This window comes from Euphorbia lathyris, chromosome 7, assembly GCF_963576675.1.
Source record: "Euphorbia lathyris chromosome 7, ddEupLath1.1, whole genome shotgun sequence".
In the NCBI taxonomy this organism is placed as follows: domain Eukaryota; kingdom Viridiplantae; phylum Streptophyta; class Magnoliopsida; order Malpighiales; family Euphorbiaceae; genus Euphorbia; species Euphorbia lathyris.
In genome coordinates, this window is record NC_088916.1 from 83,122,457 (window position 1) to 83,144,905 (window position 22,449).

Genomic DNA, 22,449 nt, shown 5'->3' on the forward strand with positions numbered 1-22,449 from the left:
AATCCAGTTTTTCTTTGAACCCATTTCATCAATTTCCCACTGCACTTTTTGGTCTCTGTTTCATCCTTTTTTACCTACAATTCCTGCTTTCAGATCCAATTTCCTCTTTTTCTTTTCAAAGGTTTCATAAGGTTTTAACTTTGAATCCGACATTGGAAATAAGAGTATTATTGATAAAATGTATTAGAAAAGTTTAGTTTAGTAGTCTATGTTTAAATAGGTCGAAATATGTAAATAGATTTATTCATTGGGCCAGTTGTATAAATTTCTCTAGAATACCGATCATAACCGAACTGAAAATATATAAAAACTAAACCGATTTGTGTTTCCAATTACAGAAGCGATTAATTAACACTTCAGCATAGTTAGGATCTAATTTATGATTTTACAAAATGAAGGATCTAATTAATTTTTAAAATATAGGTTGAGAACCTAATTGATTTTAAAAGATTTGGGATTCTCTGAACTTAAAATTCAAATTGAGAATTCAAATTGTAATTTCAATTCAAATTGAGAAATCAAATTGTAATTTCAGTATTAATTATCAAATTTTAAATTTTAATTATTCAATTATATATTGAATAAATAAAGTTGATTTTGTAATTAACTTAATAGTTTTTTATAACACTATTTATCATGAAACCACATTTTTTATTTTCTAAATTCTTAATTTAAAGTTTTTATTCTCTAAAATTTGACGTTCTCCCTACCAACCTAATAACAGTTAAATGATATCAAAACGAAAATTTTGAAAACTTAAAGTTGTTTAGAAATGTCACAAATTCTTGAATTTATTTATTTTAGAATTGTTAATAGTAATTTTCATGCGTTGATTGAAGTTTAGTTGCAATTATTTTAGTACGTAAAGTTTAATGGCTTTTGTTTATATTTTGTGGTTTAGTGGTTATACTCTGAAAATGAGTAAAGTTGAGTTGGTCAGTGAATTTTCATGTTTGTATCAAAATGGTCACTCAACTTCAAATTGTCTTAATAAAATAATTCAATTTTGAATTTTGTCTCGATAAAGTCACTTCGACGATTTTAAGAGTAAAAAACCGGAAAGGTGATGTGATTGTCACGCCAGCTATTGTCAACTTTCATCGTTGACCCAAACGATACTCGACATCAACCTGGATGACATGTGGTTGCCATCTAACAGACCGAAACAACACATATCGTTTCGGTCAGGTAGATGGAACATATATGTCATTTCGGTCAAGTAGGTGGCACCAAGTATCGTTTCAGTCAGCAATAGAAGTTGAATAGTAATGACGTGTCTATCATATTATATTTTTGCTATTATTTTACTTTAAAGTCGCTAAAATGACTTTATTAAAACAGAATTCATGAATAAAAATAAATAAATTAATGAATGAATAAAAATATCAAAACACCTTTGGCAAAGATAATTCATAATGTAAATATTTAAAATGATTATATATATTTTTTTTAAATATTTGCGCACAATGCTCTTACATTAAAGAAGAAAAAAAAATCCCCACCAGATCCGGATTATATTTAATTACTAAAATTATATTTAAAATGGAAATAAACTAACCTAAACACCTTAGAAATATCTAAATAATACGAGATATGCATACTCATATTTCAAAGAAATAATTTCCTTTTAATAATTACAATCAATATTCAACACTAATTTATTCGCCTAAAATATTTCAAAGAAATAATAAAAGAATATGCATACTCATATATACTAAATAATAATATTAAGTGATAAACATCAAAATTGATCCAAACATTTTATGACTATTAATAAACCTTGTTAGGATTGTAACGTGTTAAATCAACAAGTAAACAATAATGTTCAAATTTTTGACCCTAATATTTTACAAATATTATGAAATCTTGTTGGGATTGTAACGTGTTAAGTCAACAAATAAACAGTAATAGTCAAATAGATCATGTAAGGAATTTGGTCAGTCACCATTAAATCCAATTTTATTAAATTTAAATATTAGAATAATTTTAATTTCCACCGTATGATTTTAATATGCCTAAATCTAATAGTATGATTAAAGTCTAAATAAATTAATTAATGAATAAATAAATAGGTGAATAAATAAAAATTTCAAAATACCTTTGAAAAAAGAATTCACAATGAATTTTTTTGTAATGAATATTTTTCATTACTAAAATGATATTTAATTAAAATAGATAAAGGAAATAAATCTTGTTTCCATATTCTTAAAAATATTCCATATCCATAACATCAACATATTCCTTAATAAAAATAATGATTGCAAATATATAACACTAATTTATAGGCTAAAAAATTTGAAAAAAATAATAAAAAATTATTACAGTGTATTGTCTTTGCAAAGATGTCCAAAATACCCTAATCACAATTGTAATATGTGTATAAAAAGGAGGGGAGAATAGCTTAATCAAACTTTATACCGGTCTCCAGAAGAAAAAATAGTTCTTTCTTTCCCCTATTTCTTCTCACTTTTCCATTCATGGCTTCTTTCAATGGTGGAGATTGTATCGAAGGCCCATGGAGTCCTCAAGAAGATGATACTTTAATCAAGCTAGTTAAACAACAAGGCCCCAGAAATTGGACTTTCATAAGCACCCGAATTCATGGCCGCTCAGGAAAATCATGCCCGGTGGCTTAATCAACTCTCGCCAGAGGTTCAGGACAGACCTTTTACTACGAAGGAGGATGATACCATTGCTGGACTCTTGCCTGGCCGGACTGATAATGCCATTAAAAATCGTTGGAAATCTACTTTGCAGAGAAAACGCCAGGCCGAGTTCTTGTCTGCATCATCCAAGTCTAACTTGATGGTCAAGAAGATGAGTCTTGACGTTTCATCTGAGTCTAGGTCTGATTCGGGAGCGAAGAGGCTGTGTTTGGGTGTACGAACGGATTATAGTTGTTTCAGTAGGGTGCCTGAGACAGTGTGGACTTTGTGTCCACCGGGGGATGGGTTGGTTCTGGGAACTGCTGTGGCGGAGAAGGGAGGAGAAGAAGGCGGAGACGCTGAGAAAGAGGAACAGGAGGAGAAATGTTTGCTCAGTTTAATGCAAAAGATGATAGCTGTTGAAGTGAAGAGTTATATTGATAAATTAAGGTTAAAATGAGACAAGACTAGATTTATAAACTCTTCTTTTATGAGTAATAATGTTTTTAAGATAATTAGGATTAATATTTAACTGCATTTGATCTAATTCATTTTTCTATACATTTTTCGGATAAGTTTTTTTTACTACAAGATTATCATTATCTCGTATACATGATTTAGAAAATATTACAAGGAAATTCAATTTGGGGTTTTTATATTTTTTGTCACGACACGATTTCAAAAATAACCTGTTTGATGCAATTACTAGTTTTTTTAATCACAAATACACGATTTTAAAAATAACTTCTTTGACATTATTATCTTTATTTTAGATAAATAATCAGTTTTGATCAACTTTAAACATCTGCTATCAATATGCTATCACTTAGTCACGATTTTATACCTAACTTTTGACATCTTCTATCAATATTTTTATTTTGTTTTTCCCAATTGTTTTTTTATCTATTCAATTTAATTGTAACACCAAAACTTAATTAAAGTCCAATCGTTGCACTATTGAGAATCAATTTCACTTTCAGAAACTAGTAAATTATTTATCCAAATTAATCAAAAAGTATGCAAAAAGAAAAACCCATAATAATTTCACATAATGCAAAAACTTCAGGGTTTATGAAAGAACTTAAGGAAAAAAAATGGCAGATTTGCTACTCCTAATACGAACCGGTCGTTACTGTACACCACAGATCGAAAAGAAATTCGTAGCCCATTCAAAAACGATAACAGAATAGAAGACTTTTCCGAGTTGCTATCCTGATAAGGATTTGATTCCCCCTTCTAATATCATCTAGGGTTGAACTTATCCTGTCCTCCCTGCATCTGAAGCGAGAGCAAATGCTGTTGAAATCTGCAAAATACAACTCCAATCCAACTCAATTAAGATGTGTTCGGGTCCGGAGAGGGATCCCATCACAAGGGTCTACTGGGGGCAAGCGTTCCCCTGCCAATTTTTTTGGAACATCTCTAAACTGGATATGGGGTCCCTGTGGGGACGGGGATGGAGATCAGGGGATGGGAAATGCATTCCCTGCCCCATCCGGTTTACATCCGTAGAGAATTCTTGCCGCAGCAGATGAAATCTCTGCTTCCACTTGCTCTACTATTATTTTGTATAAACTCAGAAACAATCCGGTGTAGGCTAGCATCATCACCTATGGAATGTTCAATTTATACAAACGAAAAGTAAAGTTTAAGTTCCATATAAGAAGGTGTTTCATCTTAGCAAATTACTAATTAGCATAGATTGTCTCACCACATCTTGTGAATTGTCATTCTTAAGCCAAACCTATTGTAAACAAAAAACTGAAATGAAAGGTTTTGGACAATTTTGACTTCATTTTTATTTTCACTATAAATCCATTTTAATATAAGAAAAAGTTGTAAAAAAAAACATTTATGAAACCTGTTCTAGAGCTAGTACATATTCTTCATTAGACAATTAAATAATAGTAACTTTGTAAGGATTTTATAAAAGGACAGGTTCACACTGAGCTCATGGAATTTTTCATTATGGCATATATATTCATCTGAATTAACACACTTTCTTCTTTGTCTATGTCATAGGGATGAAGGCTTAAACATTGTACTAACGGTGACACATAATATTAATCATAATAAAGCAAATGGATCATAACATGAAGAGTCATATATATTTTACTAAAACTATTATTGGATCTATATTGATAATTTTCATGATAGAACTTCCCATAATTAAACAAGATAACATCTTATTAATATTGATGTTCAGTCGAGATATGTTCAGGTGGTGATCCAGGTCCAGGGTTATGAATTGGGTTTTGTCCCCCATGAGTTTCTCTCAAAGAATGACTGTTTGTCGGGAGCTGGGGTGGTTCTCCAGGTCCGGGGTTATGAATTGGGTTTGGTCTGCCAGGGGTTCTTCTGAAAGAATGACGGCTGTGATGAATTGGGTCAGGTCCACCAGGAGATAGTCTAAAAGAATGACCATAAACTCGGCTTGACTGTTCATGATCAGCAGTAATGAGTTGGGATGGGTGATGAATTGGGTCTGGTCCACCAGGAGATAGTCTAAAAGAATGACCATAAACTCGGGATGACTGTTGATGATCATCGGTAATGAGTTGGGTTGGGTGATGAATTGGGTCTGGTCCGCCAGGAACTTCTCTAAAAGAATGACCATAAACTCGGGTTGACTGTTGATGATCAGCTGTAATGAGTTGGGGTCGGTGATGAATTGGGTCTGGTCCGCCAGGAACTTGTCTAAAAGAATGACCATAAACTCGGGTTGACGGTTGATGTTGAGCTGTAATGAGTTTGGGTGGGTTATGAATTGGATCTGGTCCGCCAGGAACTTGATTGAAAGAATGACGGTAAACATGAGGCAATTGAAGAGAAAGATTTGCATTAGAAACTTGCACAGTTAGAGCATGAAGAAGAATGAGCATCATAGCTCCTATTGTTGATAAAATCATACTGGATAAGTGTATTGCATTAAGATATCCAATTAGAGGGATATATATATACAAACACTGAAAATCTTAGAGGATCTGATATAAAACCATGAATTGCAAGTATACAGAATTTGAGTTTTATATTTAGCAACTTGGGTCAGAGGAGATTTGATCCCTTGAACCCAAACCAATATTTTCACTTGGACTAGATTTGGCTTCCATGTTTTCTAACAATCAAACCCATAGATAACCAATATTTTCACTTGGACTAGATTTGGCTTCCATGTTTTCTAACAATCATACCCATAGATAAGCTTGAGTGGGTAGCTTCATTTTGGTTGCAAAAAAATTAAATTCACTTAACCCAATTCAAAATCTTTTAGTGATAGAAATTATATTTAGCATCTTGTTTTCTTTCATGTATAAACTCTTTTAGTGATAGAAATTTAAAAATATATAAGGACAATTTTAAAATGTCAATGTTATTTTTGTATTAGGAAGTAAATTAACACCATCTTCCAAAAATTTGATTCTAAATCTATTTAACAAATTTTAACCCATTAATAATATTATATTGGATTTTTGTAATGTTTTCGTAAATCACGTGTAATTTTACTATCTCTATAAAAATGACATGTCAAAATATGAGATGTTCAATTTGTGTTTGCGAGTGAATCCTATTAATAGCTAATCATATTTTATTTTTCTGATTAATATTATTAGCTTTTATTGCATTATATTGTGTAAGGGTTGATTTAAAAAATTTATTAACAACCTCAAAATGAATTTTTTCAAGAATTAAAATTTTTTAGTATCACATTTACTATGAAATAATATTTTTTATTTTTTTAGCTTTCTCTCAAGTGTAAACATTAACTTTCTTTTAATCACCAGACAATGCATAAATTACATCAAAACTAAAAAGTTGAAGAATTAAAATTCTTTAAAATATGCTCTTTAAAACATCCTCTTCAAGAAGTCCATCATTTCACAATCATGCATATCTATGAACTATTTTTTTACATCTATATAATGTGTAAAAGTTAATCAATGAAGTCATGTTATAGTTATCCGCGAAGTTCTGTGGTTAAATTGCATGTTTGAGTCGTGATCAATTTATTTTTTATTCATTAAGTCATTATAAATTAAACTGTTGATTAATTATTTTTAAATACATTAAGTCTCTATTTTTTAAATGGATATACTAAGTCTTTGATTAATTATTTTTTTTCAATATATTAAGCCCTCCCGTAACAATTCATTTATGCCAAAAATTCAAACTCGGTTTAGCATGCATAAACTGTCAGCATATCAATATTTTTCTAAAATAAAATGTATGTGCCACAAGCTTTGATTGGTTTGCTAGCATGTGAGACAGAAATGTACAAGTTATGGATACAAATATGCATTGAAAGATGCGGCAAAATACTACTGTGATATCAGCAAATTTTCCAAAAGGCTTTGGAATTTGGATATGCATAATAAAACCAAGATATTATTTTTAATTGAAGTTATTATTATTATTTGATAAATTATTTTTAACGAATATTATATTAATTCTCTTCAAATCATTAAAGAACTAAACCACTTCAAAGGGAATAACATTCTAATTTTATATTGAACCACCCAAAATTAAAAAATAGTCATTTATTTGGATTCTCACACTACAAGAAAAAGGAGTATTAGTAAGAAAAATTTAATAAGGGTCTAAAATTCACTTATAAAAAATACTTTTAATAAGCACAAATTCTATTATTATTTAATAATAAGCAAAAACCCTTTTTGATTTACTTTTACCAAAAAAAACCCCTTATTAATTCATTCTAAAGTAAAACCCCTTTATTTTCTATTTTAATATCTAAATTAAAACCTCTTATAAATTCTAATAAAAAAATTAAATACTTATTAATTATAGTAATAACAAGTTAATCACTTATTAATTTCTTTTGCTTTTAATGCCCTAAATTTTCCCCCCATGAATTTTCATTTCCCTCCCAAACTTTTGGTTCTCTCCCTCTTTTCTTTTTGTTCCCCCCAAATTAAGGGTCATTACCCTAACCCCATGGCTGCTGTTCTTCTTCCGTCAAACACAATGACTGATGTTTTCTCCTCTCTTCCCCACTCTCCATGAACGTCAATTTCCTCTCTTGGCCGCTCTCTATGAACGTCATTCTCCTCTCTTGGCCGCTCACCTCCTGCCTCAGTTCGGTCTCACTGCTAAGGTTTCTTTCTTTCTTCCATTTTTGTAATCGTTCTCCATGTATGTTTGTGTTTTCTGCGAATCTGTTCTATTGATTGCAGGTTAAGAGAAGGAAGTCACAGAATGTTAAGTCCAAGCAAAAACATATCCACATGGAGTCTCGAGAACCAAATCACAGTATCCAATTTGTAAAAACTTTAAACGTCTCTTCTTTTTCTTTCTTATTCTTGAGCTATTTTGCTTATTGATTCTACATACATTTAAACTTTTATTTTGATTAGATTCGATTTAATCTTTGTTTGGTGTTTATTAGTTGAAAAATGAGGTTTCCCCTCTTAATTGGTGCTCATTATTTGTCTTAGCTGCTTTAATTTTAGGGTTTTCTTCTTGTTTTCTCTTCCTAAGTTTGTAAGTACATGGAAGAGGTGGAATAGTGTTTTAGGTTTCAGCAGTCAGATTGGACTTAGTTTTTCAAAATTGAAAATGAGTGCTGAAATCGTTTTTGGCTTTTTACATGGTGTTATGTATAAAGTGGAATACTGGGAGACTTCTTACAAGGATTGAGGTTTGTGTGATTGATTTGATCGTGTTCATGTTTTTGCATAGAGTGTCAAAAGCAGATTTTGGGAGTTGGATTTAGCAAGGATTGCAGGCTTTCCTCCCTAAGGCTGGGCTAATAAGCAGAGTTAACAACTTCAAGGAGTTAAAAGAAAATATTAATTTAAAATTCTTCAAATTTATTGCTTTCATTAGTTGACCATGTATATACTCTGAATTTTATAACCAAATTATGTATAACACATGAAATGCGCAGAATGTGTTGATGCTATACTATCGTATAGATTATGTTTTCTATAAAATCCAGTGGGAATTGCTCATGTATCTATTTTCTTATTGTTTTTTGCTTTCGTCTGGTTTCTAACTAGAGGATGGAGCAAATGTCTTGTAGTGACATTAATATATGGATTCCTTCTCTTAATTTGTTATACGGCTTATATCTGCAGTTATTTCTGAAGAGGCTTACGATTGTTCATATGCCTCCACCTATGGTGGGGCGTGATGTTCATACACCCCACCTGTGGTGGAGGCATATTCTTCACATGCCCCAATACCGAAAATTTGATTTTTTAAAAATCATTCGATTTTACTTATAACAATCGTAAATAAAACATATTTTTGAACAAAATTATGTATCATTAGTCATTTCCCATGTTTTTTCTTTACCAAATTAGTCCGGATTAGATTTTGGAGAGTTTTGTGTTTTTTGTGTGTTTTGAGAGGATTTGAAAATTTGAGAACATGAGTGAATTTGTTGAAAGGGCAATTTCATCTTTTCACGGGGCTAGGGGTGGGAAATGATGGCTAGGTTTAGTAATCCACAATATAAATTATAATTTATATTAAATTAAATGAATTCTGGAAACTATTGTATGTGTATAGTCTCAGGGTTCAGAATATTATACTATATAATAATTTCAACCATTTAATTTATTATATATTAAATCTAAAGCTAACTTATAATCAGATACAATTAAATTATACTAACTAATAATTAATAAATATAGTTTCTAATTAAATTTAACTTAGTTCGATCGGTTCGGTCAATTCGATAATTTTGATTTAAAAACCGAACCGACCGAATTTACCGAATTGTTATAAAAAATAAAACCAAAACCGAACCTAATAGATCGAAAAGCCGAACCGAAAAACCGAAATGCTTCGGTTCGGTCGGTTATTTCGGTCCGGTTCGGTTTTTGAACACCCATTATAACTCTGATATTATTAGTCATATTGTTATTTTTTCTAGTTTTTTTATATTGATTTTTAAAAATAATATAAAATATAAAAATTAACTAATTAGAAATTAGAATAAAAGAAATGAAAACCTAATATAAACATTGTTTTGTTAACAACAATTGCATCCGGTATTCTTCGTCCAAAAGACATATTGATGGGCAATTGTTATTGTTACTTGGTCCGCTTTTGAATTTATGAAAAAAGCCCAACCTTAGTCTTCAATCCACGTCGGGTTGGGTTGGTGTGTGGACTCTATATTTTTTATTAAAAAAATAATAATATTTATTGTTATTATTTTTAATAATTCGGATTTAATTGTTTTTTATATAATTAAATTCCTTTTCTCCTAACGTTTCTTCAATGGTCATGGTCAGTGGTCATAGTAAATCGAAACTGAGCATTTATAAAGTGCAGACAGAAACAAGTTGGTACAATGCAATTTGAATTCGTACGATGCAATTTTCTTTAAGTCATTGTTTTATGTTATTTTTTAGTATTTTATGAGCGTTTTGTACTTAGTTTTCATTGTATTTTACCTTATTCTCGTCTTAATTGGAGTTTGGAGTAATTTTAGAAATTACTTGATGAGCTGCGATTCCAAAATTAGAAGGAAGAAATCAAATCTAGCTAAACTCCAAAACCTTCCTTACTAAATTCTAAATCAATTATGGCAAGAAAAAGAAACATCCTTGAAGGTTATGGAGATATAAATCTGCCTAAAAAGACTCCAAAACCTTCCTTGGTCAATTCCAAATCAAATATGGCAAGGTAAGACAACAACATTAAAGACTATAGAGACAATTTAGGTGGTTTTTATGTAAATATGTGGCCCAAAACTCCTATAAATAGGGACCTTATTGCTAGTTAGCTCCTGACACCATTTTTACATCGTTTGTAGCTTATTTTCATTCACTTTACCTTTCAGTTTCACTGGTTCTTAGAAATTATTTTCTTTATTTCAGTTCTACTTCTCTTTTAGTGTCGCAAAGGTTAAACTAATCCATAGTTTAGACCTTGCAAAGCTAGACTTTGGTTTGCATTCACCTTGTGTACTCAAGTACTATTATATTGACGTTCTTATTTTCTTTCATCTTTATCTTCTTCCATTTCTAAGATTTCAATTTTAGTATATTTGAGCATGAGTTCCCTAATTCTATTTCTACGATGCTTACATGTTTTAGCTCAATCATGAGCTAAATCCACATGGGCTAGGAAGAAGGTAAACTTAGCCTAATCAAATATGAATCTTTAATGAGTTTTAATATTGTGTTGTAAGAACTTAGCAAAAGAATTAAGTGACAACCATTGCTTTATCTCTATTTGAAAATACACTTTTACCCTTGTACAATTTACCTTATTTTCTGTCATCCTCTATCGCTCTCATCAATTTCTCTCAACCCTAACTTACTATTTTCTTTCAAAATACAAGGAGATAATGTAAAAATTATTTACCCTTGCTACATAAAAAACAATGAAAGCCTAAACAAAAGTAGTTTATGCATGCTTGTATTAATATCAATTTCAGATACCTAATGTAAAATCCTCTTGTGAATTGGCACTTAAAGAATTGAAAAATTGAAAATAATTATCTATCTTAGTGTTATATTTTTTAAGAACACCTTAAACAAAACATAGTTGTCAAATCCAGATTCATGAATTATGACTCATTCATCCAATTGTAAGATTGGGTTCAAATTTATAATATTATATATGTATATATATATATAAAATTTACCATGATATGCTTAATACTATCAAATATTAATCTAGAGTGAGTTTAGTAGTTTCTGTCGTTGAAGTTCTTAATGAACAATGTGGAAAATTATGAAGATAATTTGGTTCTTATCGACTGTTGTTGCACGATGACAAAGTGCACACATTCTCTAAATGGGCTCGGATAGGATGGAACTTGTGTATTGAAATTTAAAAATCATGTTCACATGTTTTGATTTGTTAATTAATTATATTAATCTTGTTTCTTATTCTTTAAATTTGTTATTGGTTCTTTTTCCACTAATTTATCTCATTCCTTGATTAGAGTTACAATTTTCTTAAATAACAATATGAAATTTGGGATAAGGTAGATTGGCCGCCCTATAGATCCTATTCAAAATAGAGCTGAATCGACCTAAATCATACCATTCCAATTGTCAATTGTAAGATTATGTGATAATTTGGATTGACCTTATAGATTTCGCTCGAATTATAGCTCAATGGGTTCGAATCCTGAATCATAAAATTCTATTAATAGTGAAACAAAGTGACGTTTTACTTGAATTGCACTTTTAGAGAAAGTCCTGAATAATAAGCTTTTGTTTCGTCATGAGGGGCTTAATGTTACCAAATATGAATGATTAGGTGCCTTGGGATGTCTGGAAACCAAATTACACTTCTAGCCATTACTTATTATTATTACTTTTTTAATATTCTTAAAGAAAGTATACTGATAGTAGCTATTGATACAATTTCTTGGTTTTTAAGGAAGTAGCAGCCAAGACATATATTTAGTTATACTAGAGAAGAAGAAAGCAGATAAAAAAGGAAAAAGAACAACTTGATGCTCAAAATGATTGGGTTCCCAAGACAATGATGAAGCATGTCTTGGCCAAACCATATACTGTGTATTATGAAAGGAGACTAGCAGGCAACGTTCTACCACAGAAGAAGTAAGAAGATGAAGAAGGAAAATGAACAACTTGATGCTCTGAAGAATTAGGTTCTAGATACACTAGTGAAGCCTGTCCTGGCCAAACAACATATTATGTATTATGAAAGGACACCGCCAGGACAGACTTCAGATGTGTCTCTGAAACCCAATTTTTCTGAGCACCAAGTTTTTCCTTCTCCTTTTTCATCTGCTTACTTCTTCTCTCGTAGAACTTAAAACTTTGTCCGGGTGCTGAGTTTCATGTCACTCTCCTTTTATAATACACAATATACAATTACCAAGGACAGACTTTATCAGTGTCTCTCGAACCCAATTCTTTTAAGCAACAAGTTGTTCATTTTCCTTCTTCATCTGCTTACTTCTTCTTTAGTAGAACTGAATATCTGTATGGATAGTACTTCCCTGGAAACCATATCAGAATGACCAGCTATCAATATAATTTCTTTAAGAATATTAACAATAATAATAAGTAGAGGCTATAAGTAATGTTATCAGAACCGGATCAGATATCAAACCGGATTTATAACTGGGTCATGGGTCACTTGGTCGGACCATATGGCTCGGATTGGTCGGACTGGATAACGTAATAAATAAATAATATTTATATATTAAATATATATAATTAATTTAAAATTATTTTTATAAATTATATATAAACCAATATATGGCATGGCATATTAATAATAATAATTTTTTTTGAAGAAACTAATAATAAGAAATAGAATATAATAAGAAGTTAAGATTATGTTGTTAAAAAAAAATAATAAGAAGTCAAGCATATGTTAAAAAAAAAGTTTAAGAAATAAAACAATGAGTAAAGAAGTCTGATGGAAGGTCCAACTAACAATTTGAGATAGAAAGTTTCCCACATCGGAATAATAAATCAAGTCAAGATAGGTGCTCCATATATATATAGTTTCAATACCTCTGTTAATCTTGTGCGCATGAAATTATTGTGCGCATGAAAGACATTGATTGTATTTCCTGCACTGATCAAGAACAAACTTGTTGACGCTCAAATGAGGTTCTCCTTCATAAGCTCCAACAACTTAATGAATCTTCTCCATCAATTTTGCGCTCATGTAACTGTTTTTAGGCACCCGTATCCCATGAAATCCACCATTTATAGTCAGTGGAGGCATTTGAACAATGGGAAACCTGTTAAGAACTTGAAGATTGTGAATGTATCCCTTTTTCTTTGTTGGAGCACTAATATGTTTTGAATCAACAAATTATGACTTCACTTCAAATAAGAAACTTCGACAAACAATGTCAAGTTTTTTATATGAAGTGAGGTCATAATTTGGTAATTTGAAACATATTAGTGATGCAATGAGGAATAGGGGATACTGTCACAATCTTCCAATTCATAACATGTTTCCTCTTGTTCAAATGCATCCACTGACCATAAATGGTGGCCTTTATGGGACACGAGTGCCTAAAAACGATTACCGGAGCGTGAAATTGATCGAGAAGCATTAGTCGAACTGATTAATATAAATCACTTGGTAACTCATTCTCGGTAAGATTTATGCATTTGCAAAGACATTTTTATAGTTTAAAAGTTTACAAATGCGGCTTATGGGTGTTAGTTAACCTAATATTCCTTCTCCAATCTAATATATGGTTTTAAGATTGATACAGTTGCGTACCATTTAACTATACTGAAAGACTTGTTCCCAAGAGGCATAAATATGTTGTCTATACGAGAGGCAGAAGTTTCTCTTCACCGGCTAGATATTAGACTAAAGAATGTAGTGTCAGTTGAGCAGCAAAAAGTCAATAGAAACGTAATGAGGTGTTGGTGGGAGCAAACCAACCAGACCATCAATTTGATAGACTTAGAAGATGTCCAATATTTAAAGGAAGACAAAATTAGTGCAACTAATTCAATCATTTTGAGGATTGGATGTAACAATCTTGCCGGTAGTAATAGATTTCATCCTGATAGTTTAGAGGGTAAAGAATCATCCTTTTCTTGGCCTTATTCTAGCTCAAACTTTTTGTTGGCCTATTATTGGTAATACTTCGTAAAGCGATAGTGATGCGCATTTTACGTATACGTGCATGTGAAGGCAAGTATACCTTAATCGTGTATCAAGTAATAAAGTGAAAGTAGAGTATCATTCCTGCGAGGATGGTGATTATAAGTACTAATAGCTTTGCTTACTGTCTATTATTTAAACAATCAAAATGTAAAGTTTCTTGGACAACCAAGTTAAGACTTAAGCAAGAAATGAAATGAAAGTTATACAAATTAGGTGAAGCTTACTTATAATGAAATAAACTAAGGCTTCTAGCTTTACTTAACCCTTTTGCTTGGTAATAACACTTGACTTTTTTAAGTTGTTTTATCCTTTTTAAGATGACGATTCTTCTTATTAACTAATAGATTCTCGAGATTGGTTCTAAACTCTCCATTAATTACTTTACCTTGGTGCGCTAAAGTAATTAATCTAGAGAAGCATTAAGTTTTATTAATCCAAACTTTTTTAACCTACTTTACCTTGGTCCGGCTAAAGTGATAGACTTAGAAGATGCCTTTTTTTAATTTGTAAACTTTCTCCTCCTGTCCTTTGACTATAAAACCTTTTGGCTTCCCAACAAAAATTTCTTCACAAAGGTAGCCATTTATAAAGGCTGATTTAACATCCAATTGGTAAAGCTTCCACCAATTTTGTGCAGCCAAGGCGAATAACATTCTAATGGTGTACGACCATGTAAAACCCGCTAGCAGGCAACCGAACGAGAGCGAGGGATATTCTTCCCCTAAATAAACCGCTACCATTTGGACGTCTGAACCGAGCCGAATAGTGTAGAGTATAAACCCTTAAATGTGAGACGCCCTTTAGAGCTAGGTTCCCAAATAGAAACGTCACTTTCGTCGAGGCCACGGTGGACTTATTCAATACGGTCTTGTATTTCTATAGGAAGCTGATCAAGGCGTTCCAAGGCATCCACCGAAAGGAAATCCTCTACAGATTCATAAAGACGTCGTTGAGTTTTGATTGGTATATTCAGCTGGTCCGCAACTGATGGTTTTATCCAAAGCCCAGTCCAATATTTAAGACGTGATCTGCTCCCAATCCACCATCGCGTGCTGTTATAAATGACGATATACATAGATTTGCATAAGGACCATACAAATGACGGAGAGACGCAAATCCTAGGCAGTCCCGACACCATAAAAAACTGTCGTTTCAACAATTCAACCACAAATCCATTCCCTTGTATCAGACCTTTCCCAACAACGCTAAGTTGAACAAGCCAAATTTTTTCATCCCAAGGCCACCCTCATCAACCCGAAGAAAACAAATGTCCCATTTTACACTTATGAGTTTGCTTTGGTCTATGCAACCCATCCAAAGAAAATTCTTAACAGATTTATTAAGCCATCGTATGATACTAGTTGGCCATTTAGAAATAAAGAACGAGTGAACAATTGATCCAGTAACAACTAATTTAAAAAGTGACAGACGACCCGCTAGCGATAGGGCATTACCTTTTCAATTACTGAATTGGGAGAGAAATTTGTCAGCCAGATTACGAAAGTAGCATGCTCTCGGAGCTCCTTTGAACGGATTGTCTATAGAACGAAAGACGTGCCTCCCAAAATAGACACTAGATTTCCCCCAACGGACCTCCTGATCAAAGATACTGCCATAGAACTGAAACATGTCCTTCAGAGCTTTGACATTACGCAAGGTAGCCTTGCCAAAAACCAACATGTCATCCACATATAATAAGTGTGATGAGAAGGAAGTATTACTAGTATAATCCATCGGGAGAAGAAATCCTCCGCCAGTCCAAACAGAATAGGAGAGAGTGGATCCCCTTGTCTGACCCCTAGAACAACCAAAATAACCGTTAGCAGATCCGCCAATCAAAACCGAGATGTGTGATGAGAGGATATTTAGAATCCAGTCCCTAAATTGTAACGAAAATCCAAAAGTCACAAGCACAACCAATAAGAAATTCCTGTCTAAGGTGTCAAAGGCCTTCCTAATATCAATTTTCAGCGCCATATTCCCCTTAAATTCGCGCTTGTCAAGCATGTTTATACCTTTAGAGGCTGCCGCGAATAAGAAATTCCTGTCTAAAGTGTCAAAGGCCTTCCTCATATCAATTTTCAGCGCCATATTCCCGTTAAATTCGCGCTTGTCAAGCATGTTTATACCTTTAGAGGCTGCCGCGATATAGTGCTGCACACTACGACCATGTACAAAACCAAACTAATTAGCCGATACAATCCGGGAGGCAATAGTGGCAAGCCGATCCGCTAGGATCTTGGATATAATCTTAAATGAGAAATTGCTCATCACAATTGGTCTCAAATTTTCAATTCTATTGGCGCCCTAAGATTTTGGAAGCAGAGCCATCAGGTTAGAATTAGTTTGTCTTATGTTTCTCCATAACAAAAGTGGCGTGGAATTGACGTGGACACGGCTTAGCAGACTTTGCCTTCTGCCTAATTATCAACAAATGGAATTCATGTGAAGTGGCGTGCACAGCCTTGTGTCCTACCTCAACAACAATTAGTTTGTTTATTTTAATTAGTCATGCTCATACGCCAATAACAATTATTTATTTTATTCTCTTTTTAATTTTAATTAGGCAAATTACCCATTTCCATTAGCTTACTCTTTCATTCTTTAATTGTTTGTAAGGACTATTATGCCCATAGCTAATTAGATTTAGGTTAGGTATTTAAGCTTTGTTTTCGAGGTTGTACGGCAACCAACGTTTTTTTATTGAAATTAAATTCAGGATTTGTTCTCTTGAGATTCAAGTGAGGGTTTCTCTTGTGTTCTTTGGGGCACTACAACTGAACAATTCAGAATCGAATGCTTGTTAGTTAGACTAGGGATTGGGTCTTTGCAACTCCGTTTTGCACGGGTTTTCTTCCGTCTCAATTTATCATTCCGATTTTTATTCTTGGTTGTTGGAGATTGGGATTGGGTCTTTGCAACTCCGTTTTACAAAGGCTCTTTTCTATCCAATCCTGATTCGTTAGCTTTCTTGGAGATCAAATCTAGTTGTTTGGTTTTCGAGGCACCGTTCCTCAGTTATAGATATATATATATTAAAAAAAACTATAAAAATTTGAGTCTAAATACAGTTGTAGAAGGTAAGGGGTGCCAACGCATCTTGACTCTCAGAAACCATCTCACATTTTGAGGTTTCAATTTTTTTTAAGTTATAGTCTTATGGATTTTATGTGATAAACTTATGCCGTAAAGGAACATTAATACGACAACGAAGACATAGTATATTATCGGTGCGTACTAATTCATATTCAAGTGGATTTAGGATTCAGGTTCTATCAAAAAATTGTATTATAAAATTTTATCCAATACAACCATTTTTTGTATTAAATTGATTTTCAACATTTCCTGTTGCAGATATATCAATATATTTATCATCATTATGCATTTTCACGGTGACTTTTGAACCACTCAACTAAATTAGAATCTGTATATATAATTTTCAATTCTACAAGCCCACAAATGTAAAATAAATTCTCAAATTATTAAGAATTTGTAAATTCATCATCATATCATTATCACTTTATTCATCAATCATAGAGTTAATAAAAAACTCAAGCTTCAAACAATTATTCAAAACATCACCATGTCAAAATAGGAAAATAAGAGATAAATATAGAGAGAAAACCCGTTTGCAGCGAAAGCAAAGCCGGGATTTCCAAGCTTGTAAGCAGAGAGCAATAGAAATTAACCTCTACTGCACTTCATAAGCTTACGGGCCATCCTGTCAACATCGTTAAAGTATATTGTTAAGCTTCCATATTCAGATTTGGGACGAAGTGAGTATAAGTTTTGGATCCAAATTGAAGGTAACTATTGTGAAAATATTTTTCTAGCATGTAAGATGAAAATTTATGATATAGGGATATGACTATAAAAAAATAAAAAAATTATGGCAGGTGAAGATAAATTAACATTTATTTTTGTGTTACAAAATATAAATTGATTTGTATTTTTTCTTTCCTGTCATACAAATTCTCGGGTAAATTTCAATTTTTTCCTCATTTCACAGTGATGTACAATATTCAATTTATCTCACTAATGTATACGATCCTCCCACTTTGATGTATAGCCGGTAAAAATGACGGGTCAACATGACAGGTCATCATTTTCATTCAAATAACTAGTAAAGTGGGACCCACAAATTAAAAAAAAAATCAATTTATCATTTTCCTCTGTTATCCCTCCACCTCTTTTTCTTCTTCTCTCTATTTCTTTCTCACTCTTCAAATTTATTTCTCTCTAACATCTCTCTCTCTAAATTTCTTTCTCTCTCTAAGTCACCCCTCTCTCTCTAACATGATCTGAAAGTGAAATTGATTCTCAATAGTGCAAAAGATTGGACTTTAATTAAGTTTTGGTGTTACTATCAAATTGAACAAAGTTTAATATGAATTGGACATATACAAAGATTCTTTTGATTTGAATGCCAACATTATGAGAATTCAAAATCTATTTATTTACTATGTACACAAAGTTGAGAGGCAAACATGACAGAGTCACCTACACCAAAAGCATCCTTGATATACTGCCTGTCATGGAATCGTTACCCTCAACCGCTTAGTCTAAGAGACTTAGATACCATGCCATGCAATTTAATCAACAAGTGGAACTGCTAGGAATCGAACCCTAAACCACTTGGTCAAACTCGCTTTTATACCATGTCATGAAACTGTTTTAACTAAAAACTCAAGCTTATAGTTAAAGCTCAATCATAGATTTTCTATTAAGATCTGACGCTGCCTACCTACATGTCACTCAATAGAACCTTTACAATTGCTATAAACACTTCCTGCATAATTCATTTCAAACTCCTCCTTCCACTCTCAAATCTCAATTGCTCAACTCTGCATACTCTTAAAGCAAAATGCAAAAAAAGAAAAGGGAAAATTGACAATTCTCATGACACAGTTACAATGTATGTAGTGCAAGACGCGCCTCCTGATCTAACAGCACCACCTTCCCACCTTTCAACCACATAAGAGAATTACAAATATCCTACCTTAGAAGCAAAATGACTTCGAAGCAAAATGATGATTTTTATTTGCCTAGGAGTAGGACTATGGACTCTTTTAGCAGACCAAACTTCCTTTGAATATAGGCATGGACAGGGGTGGAGCCAGGGGTAGGGGTAGGGGAGGGTCTCCCGACCCTCCGGCCCGTCGGAAAACACCACCAAGGGTGTTTTCCACCCCTGACTAGGCGATTTTCTGCCATGGCCGGAGCCCCTCCGGCCATGGCAGAGGTTGTAGAAGAGGGATATCCTCTTCTTCAACCATCAGATGGGAAGGACAATTTCGTCCTTCCCATCTGTTTATTTTTTTAAAACTAAAGGCACAAAACGACGTCGTTTTGTGCCTTTAGGTTTAAATGAAAAATAGATGAGACGGACTAATTTGCCATTACCATATTTAACAAATACCAAGGTTTAAATTAAAAACCTTTCACGCGCAGGCATAAAAGAAAGGGGTGGAATTTGGAAAAATTCCAAAATCACTCCATATTTCTTTTTAAATTCTAATTGTTCTCAATTTTTTCTCTCAATCAACTTCTAACCTCCAATTTTCAAATAAGTTTTTTTTTGTATTTCTCATTCTTTATTTTATTTCTCTTCTAGATTTAATTTTATAATTTCTAAAATAGAGTTTATTATTAGGGGATTATTATTAATATGTTCTTTACTTAAAGATTCTTTACAATTAATTTATGAACTTCTAATCTAATTTAGGAACTCTAATTTAGAGATTTTAATTTAGGTTTTAATTTCTAATTTACTTTAATTTCGGGTGGTTATTTTTATGTTATTTAGGAACAAGGTGCATAAATTTCTGGAAACGGATATGCAATTAGTGTAGAATAACGAATAAAATGTCTGTGTTGTATAATGATGTCTAAAATTGACCTAACTTGTCAATATTAGGGATAAAATTGCTCTTGGCTACCAATGTTAGAAGTAAAATTGTACCATTTTAAACGTTAGATGTAAAATTGCTCCTGGATGTAAACGTTAAAGTATTTTTGCACCATATAATTATTTATAAATACGTTGAAGTAATATTTACATTTTTTTTTGCCTACGGTCTATCCCCTCCGACCTTTAGCTCCTAGCTCCGCCACTGGGTATGGAAAATCAAACTACTTCAACTATATAACTACTTATAGAAGCAAGTACGAATGATTTTCTAATTGAACTATGAATAAATATATGCATGCCGATGTAGGTAATCTCTTGTACACAAATGCATGTAATTGGTACAACCATTAAATAATCTAACGGTTACTCACACACTTTTGTTTGCACAGATAGACCAACTAACAATATTATTTTAAACCCAGTTTCATAGAAAGTAGAAGAGACCAATATCCACAAATTTAAATTGCAATCAAATAATTAAAAAAACATCCATTCATGTGGGCACGGTTCGATTAACCGGTCCATTAGGCAAAAAAATTAACCGAACTGTTATCAACGGTTTTTAAACCATCCAAACCGAAACCGCTCCATATCAATCGGTTAACCATTAATTTTGTTTAGGTTTTTCGGTTAACGGTTTTTAACCAATTCTCACTAGCTAACCAAAAATCAACGGTTAAATTTTTACTCAAACCTAAATTTTTCAACAATATTAAAATACACATAATTTCAAAAATTTAAACGAAACGAATTCATATAAAAGTTTCGAATTCAAACATAAGTACCGAACTAAAAAACAATTCATCAAGTTTACATTTAAAACATAAAGAAATATAAATAATATTTCGTCAAAATACTTATTACAACATAAAGCAGTATAATCTATGTTATATATTTATATTAATCTATGTTATAATCTATGTATTTATATTAGGGTAAAGTACGAAAAAAATGCTCGTGGTTTTCCTTGTTTGCAAATAGAGGTCTGTGGTTTCAAAATTTACAAATAGAGGTACGTAATATGCTTTTTTTACAAAACAAAGTATCTAAAATTAAACTTATAAGTAATTGATGACAATTAAGAGAATTTTTTAAATTTTTTTCAATTACATTTATTTATTGACATAACACGGATCCAAAAATCAAATTTTAATTGTGTAAAATGAACTTAAATATTAATTTAGTTCACAACCTGTCAAATTAGTAAAAAACTGTTAGAGAATAATAATAGTTGAGGGAGTTATATTGTAATTAGCCTTAGGGCTTTTCCTAATTGTATAAATAGCTGATATTTTATCAGCAACACCAATTAATTGAAATTCCTTTCTTCTTCTTTTCTCTGTTTCACTTATATGGTATCAGAGCAACAATGACAGATCCTTTGATGCTCATCACTAAGATTTCTCATGACTAGAAAGCGCAAATCGTATGTTGATGCGTTGAATTCTAGTCAGAATATAAGAGAAGAAGATTTGAGTGAATCGGAAGGGAGATCTGAAAGTAGCGATTCCAATAACAATCGCAATTCAGATTCTAGAGAAGGAGAAGGCGATTCAACGATGAATTCAAACTCGAATTCATCAACTGTCAACAATAGCAATGATAATCCTAGACTTGTTATTGTCAGCACGATTTTGAATGGATCTAATTACATACCATGGCGGAGATCGATGTTGCTCGCTCTGAGCGCCAAACGCAAGTCAAATCATATTCTTCAAGATGAAGAACCAGCAGATAAGACCTCAGATGCATACAACAAGTGGAAATGAGAGAACGATCTTGTTTTTTCCTGGATTATAAATGCGATGTCCAGAGATTTAGCCGATGTGTACTTGTACGCACCAACAGCCAGAAAATTATAGGAACGATATGGCGAGAGTAATGGACCATTGATTTTTCAATTGCGTCAAGAGATCTGTAGCTTGAATCAAGGAGGTATGTCTCTGGTTGATTTCTTCAATAAAATGAAACGAATGTGGATGAATATGCTATTGTGAAGCCTCCAATTGCTTGTTCTTGTGAGGCAAGGAAATTAGTACAGGAACAGGTCCAGGAAGAGCAACTTATACAATTGTTATCTGGATTAAATCCAGAGTTTGATCATGTGAGAGATCAAATATTGTTGATGGATCCTCTACCTCCAGTCAATAGAGCTTATTCGATGCTTATACGTATCGAAAAGCAGAGAAATCCTAATTCCATTGCTTCTATTCAGAATGATTTTGTGAATTTAACAACTGGAAATCGAAATTTCAGTAATAAAAAAACTGGAAATGTCAATCGTAATAATAA

General features: G+C 32.3%; 1 protein-coding gene and 1 pseudogene across 1 annotated transcript in view; both read left to right on the top strand.

Annotated features, from left to right (window-relative positions):
• Positions 1 to 22,449, top strand: part of LOC136200497 (protein DEFECTIVE IN MERISTEM SILENCING 3-like) — a 69,738-nt gene that overhangs the window by 30,640 nt on the left and 16,649 nt on the right. The window lies entirely within an intron of this gene.
• LOC136235307 (transcription factor MYB1-like) lies at positions 2,478 to 3,105 on the top strand (annotated as a pseudogene).